The 7,601-nt window shown below is 45.7% G+C and overlaps 1 pseudogene across 1 annotated transcript; it reads right to left on the reverse strand.

Moving 5' to 3' along the window:
• Positions 1-4: 4 nt before the first annotated feature.
• LOC101589384 lies at positions 5-717 on the reverse strand (annotated as a pseudogene). The gene has a single exon (XR_192488.2). The product of XR_192488.2 is annotated as an enolase-phosphatase E1 pseudogene (transcript).
• Between the last annotated feature and the right edge of the window lie 6,884 nt (positions 718-7,601).

The raw sequence follows: 7,601 nt of genomic DNA on the forward strand, positions 1-7,601 counted from the left end.
CTAAAGTAATATCTGTCAGAAACAAGATGTTTTTCGTTGAGCACCCAATGCTATCTGCAATCTTTCGGTAGCTCTCACTCTCCACTTTGTGTCCAATCTTGGTGTCAAAGTGACCATCAAAAAGCTCAAGAATATCTCCCTCTGTGGAATGCCCAAATAAAAGTTTCTGGGCCTCGATGCTCCCTGAGGAATAGACATACACCTTCATTCAGCTGCTTTCCGCTTCCTGACTGCAGGCACTGCATCTGCGAAGAACTCTCCTTTCACGTGTCCAGCTGTGAACGCTGCCCTCCACATGTGGCCCTGCAGCTGTTTGAGTGCTGTGGTCTTCCGGTCCAGAGACATCTGCCAGCGCACATTCTCTACCACAGCCTGGATCGTCTGCTGGAGGTCATCCACCCCATCCCCAAATGCCGTGGGGATCGGAACAGCACCGTCCAGGTGGGCAGCTTCCTCAGCCTGCTTCCTCAGAAGGCTCACGTCCTGCCAACACTCCTCCTCTTCCCAGTGTGTCTGCAGATATTCCTGCACATTTTCTTTGATGTAAGGAAATAAAATGTCCTTCACGAAAGCAATCGGCGTCGTGGTCCCTTCGATATCCAGCAGGATCGCGGTGACCTCGGCGGGCACCGAGAGCCCGACCATCTCCTCGCGGGCGAGCCTAGCTCTGCCCTCCCGGAGCCCCACAACCACCCCGCAGGCGACGCGGTGGCAGGGACCGCGGGGGCGGGCACTAAGTTATAAATTAATTACATAGGATCACAGTACTGTGGGACATATATATATATGTCCCATCGTATGCTCTGTTCTCAAGCTCACTTTGTCAATATAGGTAAGAATCACCTCTGGTCATTGCTGTACTTTCAGTACAATAGTACCACTAGGTACCTGATAGATGCTCAATAAATATCTGTTGAAATTGATTACGTAAAGTATATCAGTTTTCCCATAAGGAGTCTTATATAAGCAAATAATCAGGTGTTTTGTCTTTTCATACTTAGGAAGGTTGACCAGGATGTAGGCTCCTGTAGCGTAGGAGCCACCCTACAAGTTTGTTCCTGACTGGAGGTTGAACAAGGATGAGAAAAGACGCAATTAATTTACAAAGAGAGGCTGGGGCTTTTGTCTGGTTGACAAGGAGCCCTGAGCATTTGGCTCACCTCACTTTTTTTAAAAAATGTGTTTAATACAAGGTCTCACTACACAGATCAGACTTGTAGTGATCCCCCAGTTTTCAGCCTCCCAAACGCTGGGATTGCAGGCACGCGCCACTGCTCCCAGTCTCAATCACAGTCTCAGCGTGCCCTGGGGGTGGGGCCAATACAGCATGCCTCGATTTACACCGCAGTCCCTGCATCTGCCTAAATAGGCGCTTTAAGCTACTGAGCTATCTGGCCAGCTTGTCACCTCATTTTTATTAGCTTAAAAATGGGAGCAAGCAGTCAGAGTGACATGAAATTCGCCTGCCTCCTCTTATCTGTAGTATATGGCCAGGCAAACAACTGGATGTCAGCTAGGGTGACTCTTCCCTGGAAAATACAACACACTAGCATGCCTGCTACTTTACCAAAGAGGGAACAGCTTGTGGTTCCCTCTTCATATCCGCAGCGAAGATATTAGGCCTCAATCTTCATTTTCTGGTCTCCTGCCTCTCCCCATTTTTGATTTTATAACAGCAGTAGCTGAGTATATCAATCTCTGCTTCTCATTCACAGGGGAGTCTGTAGTGTGGTCATTCTACCTTTGGTTTGAGGTCTGGCCTTTAGTGATTGTGTCTTTATCTACAGTTGTAACGTATCTGTGGGCCTAGCCCTGTCTGGCTGCCTGTAATGTTTCTAACTAGCTTAGTTGCTTCCCTTCTGAACTGCCACAGGGAGGCAAGGGGTGAAAACTGTTCAGCGACTTCCAGCTGAAGAGTGACATGGTTGTGACTGGCAGGCAGAGCTGCTCCCCAGGGGCCTAGATAAAGGCCCTTACTAGACTTCAGGATTCATACCACAGCAGTGAGATGGCCTGCTGTCCTGGCAGGCCTTGACAATGGACAAGTCCTCCTGCTTCCTGGGTAGTTTCCTTCAGTTGTCATCCGGAAGCAGGGTCTCACTGGTGAGGAGAACAGAGTCAAGCTCCTCCATGGGCACTTCCTGGGGCAGTTCCTCCCTGGTCATGTGCTCCTACAGGGCACCCGTACATTCTGTCCATCTCCTGCAGTGACACAAGCAAATCACCACCCCAGTGCCCACAGGGTAGCTGGTTCCTCCCATTTCCGGCAACCACCATGACACTTGTGCTTTCTCCTTTTTTTTTCCGTGCTCTTGCACTTACAACCAATGTAATTTCACCAGGATTCTTTTTTTTTTTTTTTTTTTCTGTATTTTAGGGAAGGATCTACAGGGTGTTCAGGGTCTCACTACTAGATCAAACTCATAGTGATACTCTTGTTTGCAGCCTCCCAAGAGCTGGGATTACAGGCATGTGCCACCACGCCCAGTCTCAATTGCGTGGCAGACCTGGGACCGGCCCCTGCACCTGCTTGCAGGCACTTTAATCTGCTGAGCTATTTGACCGGCCCTCTCACCAGGATTCTATCTGTATCACCAACAAGATTCAGAAACTGAAGTGTAAACATTGCAAGATCAAGACAGTGTTCTGGCTTATTATGAATTATTCCCTCATTTTGTTTTTGTTACTGCCATTTTAATGTCAAATGGGCATGCTGAACAATAGCTTGCTTTTGTGATTTATAAGGAATTCCAGTAGAATGACTAGCATCCCATTGTTGTAAAAATCTTTGAAAGCTCTCACTGGAATAAGCAGGGCCATTATCTGTTTTTATTGTTTTAGGGACTCCCATTTTTGCAAATGCTGTGAGACAGTGTTGCTGTATATGTCCTGAAGTCTTGCCTGCCTGGCAGATAGTATACTTAAAGTGAGAGTTAAGTATCTTTACTAACAAATGAAGTCGCCAAATTGGGATATCTGTGTTACATCTATTAGCCGTAGCTCCTCCCTGGAGGCCGTTGGGATTACAGCCCTCTGATGGAATTGCTGTGAAGTTTGGCATGCTGGGCAAGATTGTACAGTATGGCATGTATTGCTCTGGAAAGTTTAAAGAGGTAAGGGCCCAAGGAGTTTAGTGGGAGAGTAAGGCGTGGGAGGCGTGATCAGCATAAGAGGCAGTCGGACTAATTCAAAACCTGTTCTTTGCCAAAGCAGCCTCTACTTTTTGGAGTTCTTTAAGGGCTTCAGCTGGGAGGGTATGGGGAGAATTCAAACCTGGTTCTGCTTATGTTTTACATAGATCGCTTGACTGATCTGTAGGTATTCCTAGTTTTGGGTGAATCCAGTAATTTGTGGAAATCATTTAATGTTTGTCATGAGTCTCTTCTTAATGTTAATTTCTGGGCTTGAGCTGCTTTTTCTGTTGTCAGAGTTCCCAAGTAACTATAGGGAGAGATAGTTTGAATTTTCTCTGGGGCTATGCATAATCCATGTTGTATTAAAGCCTGTTTAGTTTCTGCAAAAAGAAGGGTAGATTGTTGCTGAGAATTGACAGCAAGCAATATATCCTCCATATGATGTGTATGAAAAGGCCTGTATGAGACATTATCAGGGGCTCTAGGCCTCCAGTTGGACTTGTGGGAGGCATCGTTATGAGCTCCAGGTATTCAGCTGGGCTCACTCAGGACATTACTGTGAGTTCCAGGCCCTCCGCTGGGGTCTTTGGTCTTTAGTGTGTGGACAGATTTCCTGTACTCTTTGTATATGAGTTTTTGGGTGATCCATTGTAAATAGTCTTATAAAATGTGTGTCCTGCACTGTGGTGTTCCCCTTGCAATAACCCTAAACCATGCATAATCTGTCCGGGTGACCCAAGCTCCACCAAGGAAATGGCAACTGCTCGGGTGGGCCAGCCAGGTGGCCACTGAGATGAAGCCTTCCCTAAAACATCTGCACCTGCTCCCATGAGCCCACAAAACATTTTCCTTTAATCATTTTTTTAAAGAGATAAAATAACCAAAATTTCAAAACAAGATAATAGGAGGGTAACAATGATTAATATAGCATATTGTTATCTTTTTAAATGAAGTTAATATTTTTTTTTTTTAGGAACCGGGGATTGAACTCAGACCCTCGTGCTTGCCAGTGAAGCACTTATTCTACTGAGCTATCTCCCCGGCTTCCAATATTTAAATTTTTTTAAAAGAAAAAAAAATTCAAAACGAGATGATAGGGTAACAATGGTTAATACATTGCCTATAGTTATCTTTAGTTACTCAGAGTATAAGACACTAGTGTTTAATTGTCTAAGCAATACTTGCACAAACCTCCTTCCTGTTCTCCGTTAATCTTAAGAGTATACATGAGTCTGTGATATGTTGAGTAAAGAACACCTCCTTGGGGGGTGTTGAGAGGGGACCCTGTTAAATCATTAGCTTTTCAGCTAATGACTGATTCTTTTTTTTTTTGGAACCGGGGATTGAACTCAGGCCCTTGCGCTTGCCAGGGAAGCGCTCATTCCACTGGGCCATCTCCCCGGCCCCTGATAACTGATTCTGACAGCCAGTTAAATCAGCAATATGATCTCCTGGTTCAAAATCCAACCCTAAACTGACTGAACCACAACCTGAATTTCACTCTATAGTCTGAATCAATAGTCCCACGGAGTACTTTAGCATCCTGTAGTTTTAATCCTTTTCCTTTAGACCCAAGAGCCTAAGAGAAGAGGTCCCCAGATCCCTGTGGGGTTTTAACAGGTTTATCTCTACCAAGAAAATCACCTACATGTTCAGCAGTGGGAAGGTCTAATCCTCTGCTTCCTGGGATTCTGGGAATAAGGGACTCCGCTGTCCCACAGAGACCCACTGAGGTTTGGAGCTGTAAGCCTGTGCCCCACCCAGGGACCGCCATCTTAACATTTAAAGCAACATTGATTAGGACAATGATTTTCTTTTTGATGTCTGGGACAAGGGCTTAGTGCTTTCTCCTCTAGAGAGGGACAATTGCACCCTAGCTTGCCTGGGGTTGAGTGCCCTATTTGCAGATATGCCCTGTTTTGCCACAGCCAAAACATTTTTGAAGAATCCTGATTTTGTTTAATTAAATCAAACATAGCTTAAGCAAACATAGAGGACTTAGCTCCGGGTGTGGTGGCGCACACCTGTAGTCCTAGCACTTGGGAGGCTGAGGCAGGAGGATTGTTGTGAGTTTGAGACAAGTCTGGGCTCCAAAGTGAGCTCAAGGCCACCCTGAGCTTCATAACAAAACCCTGTCTCAAAAAGACAATAACAACAAAAAAAAAGAACTTATGATCTCTGTTACCCACATCTTGGCATAAATAGTTTCCAAGACTTTTAGTTGCTCGGATGGCCCCTAGTGCTTGTTTACACAAAAATCTCTGCTGCTCGGGCATGTGCTATCATCAGACAGCTTCTTGCAACCTGTCTTAAGAACTGGGCGTAAGGCTCCCATGAGCCCTGAAGAATGCATGGAAAGGACTGAGTGGGAACACCTTCCACAGGCACAGTTGCCCAGGCTTGTTTCCTCACGAAAGCTATTTTCTGATAAGCCTGGCCTGGAAGGGTTAACTGGGACTAGGTCTGAGTATGGACCTGTTCCTACCAGCATATCCTCAGTAATCACGGGATGTCCTGCCCCTCAATTCTGTCATGCTTGTTCAGCTGTTAACTCTTGAAGATTAACGTGGAAATTTAAATACTACTCTGCAGAAAGGCAAGACCTAACCAAATGCTTAATGTCTAAAGGAGCCAAACATAAAGCTCCGAGGACAGACTTCAGCAAGCCCAACGTGAAAGATGCTGGAACCCCATTGTCCGTGACAGTGATTCTAACTCTTTAAGCAATTTATACTCCAGAGGATTATGCCGATGAACACTTTGTGGTGGATTTTTAGGGTAGGAGTGAATATTAATTGGAACTGCACATATCACCAAGTGCTCTCTGTTAAGTGCAGCCTGTCTAACCAATCTTTGATAAAGGAGATGCTATTTCTCTATCAACCACAGATGGAAGGAGGAAAAAGAGGAGGATTAGAAGGGGATGATGATTCTTCACCCTTATTTTTATCTTCGCTCAGGGGTGTACTAGGTGTGGGATGTTTTCCAGAGGTTAAAGGACCAAGAAGCTCCAGAAGGAGAAAGTTTCAGGTGATATAAAGAAGCCCTGGCTGTAAGCATGCTCCAAGCTTCTCCCACTAGATTCCGACTTTCCAAGTCAAATGTGCCATCTGAGGAAAGCATGCATTATGCCTGATAAGATCTTGTAATATATGAGAAAGCAATTAGGTACTAACTTGAGTGCCAGGCTGGTGCAACAGAATATCCAATAAAGGCTTATAACACTGTACGTCAGTTGACAGATTCTGCCCCATACGCTGGCTGAAAAGGCTTTCTGTGTGTACTCACATTCCTTTTGCTTGTTTGCTTGCTTTTTTCATTTGCTGGCCCACTAGGCTCCTCTGCACCACAGAATCCCTGTTGCTTACTCACTACCCTTTGCCCAGGAAGCCCTTCCCCGGTTGGGTTCCTATTCAGGCACCACTTGTAGGAACCAGTCCAGTAGTTTGTCCCCATATAGGAGGAAAATGAGAATGAAAAACAAAAAGATACCAAATTAATTTAGAAAAAAGAGCCAGGACCTCTTGCCTCTAGTGGAGCATTTGGTTTACCTCATTTTTATTAACTTAGACATGGGCGCAAGCAATTAGAGTGGCATGCGATCCGTCCGCCCCGTTATCTGTAGTGTACAACCAGATCAACTTCTGGACCTCAGCTGTGTTGACTCTTCCCTGGATCTTGCAACCTGGGAGCATGCCAGCTCATTTTCTAAAGGAGAAATGCTCCTTTGTGTACACAGGAAAGGTCAACTAGGCCTCGATCCTCTTTAGCATGTGCTCTTCTACACTGTGTAGTTTTTGGCTAGAATGAAACCTGGCAGTCATAAAGCCTAACTTCTGACCCAGTGAAGAAACCCCTCAAATCTGCCTTTTATTAGCTTCAGCTTGAATGGTTTCAGTAGCAGAAAGCCCACCGCTCTACAAGGACTTCCATTCCATTTTGAAGCAGTTCTACTCGTATTCCAGGTTAGCAATTGAACTCACTATGTGGCCCAGACTGGCCTCAACCTTGAGGCAAACTCCTGCCTCAGCCTCTCAAATTCTGGGATTGCAGGTGTGCCACCATTCTTGACTAAAACAATTTTACTTATTATAAAAGGCTTTCCAGCCATGTGTGGTAGTGTATACTTGTAACCCACACTCAGGAGGCCGAGGCAGGATTGCTGTGAGTTCAAGCCCATCTAGGCTACATAGAAAGATCCTGACTCAAAAAAAAAAAAAAAAAAAAAAAGAGCCTGAAGAGACCCAGAGCGCAGGCCCGGTGAGTGAGTGAGACTGCCCAGGGCCGCCGGATCCTGAATAGACCCAGAGTACAGGCCCAGCATGGAACCCTTCAGCAGAACTCCCTGCAAAGAGGCTAGAGGCAAGACCCACCCAGCTGATTCAGGAGCAGAACATCTTGCCAGAGTGACACAAAGGGTTCAACTCTAAGGGCTGCAGCAGAAAGAAGTGGAGCACAGCAGCCAGA

This window comes from Octodon degus, unplaced genomic scaffold (genome assembly GCF_000260255.1).
Source record: "Octodon degus isolate 3935 unplaced genomic scaffold, OctDeg1.0 scaffold00036, whole genome shotgun sequence".
Taxonomy (NCBI): Eukaryota; Metazoa; Chordata; class Mammalia; order Rodentia; family Octodontidae; genus Octodon; species Octodon degus.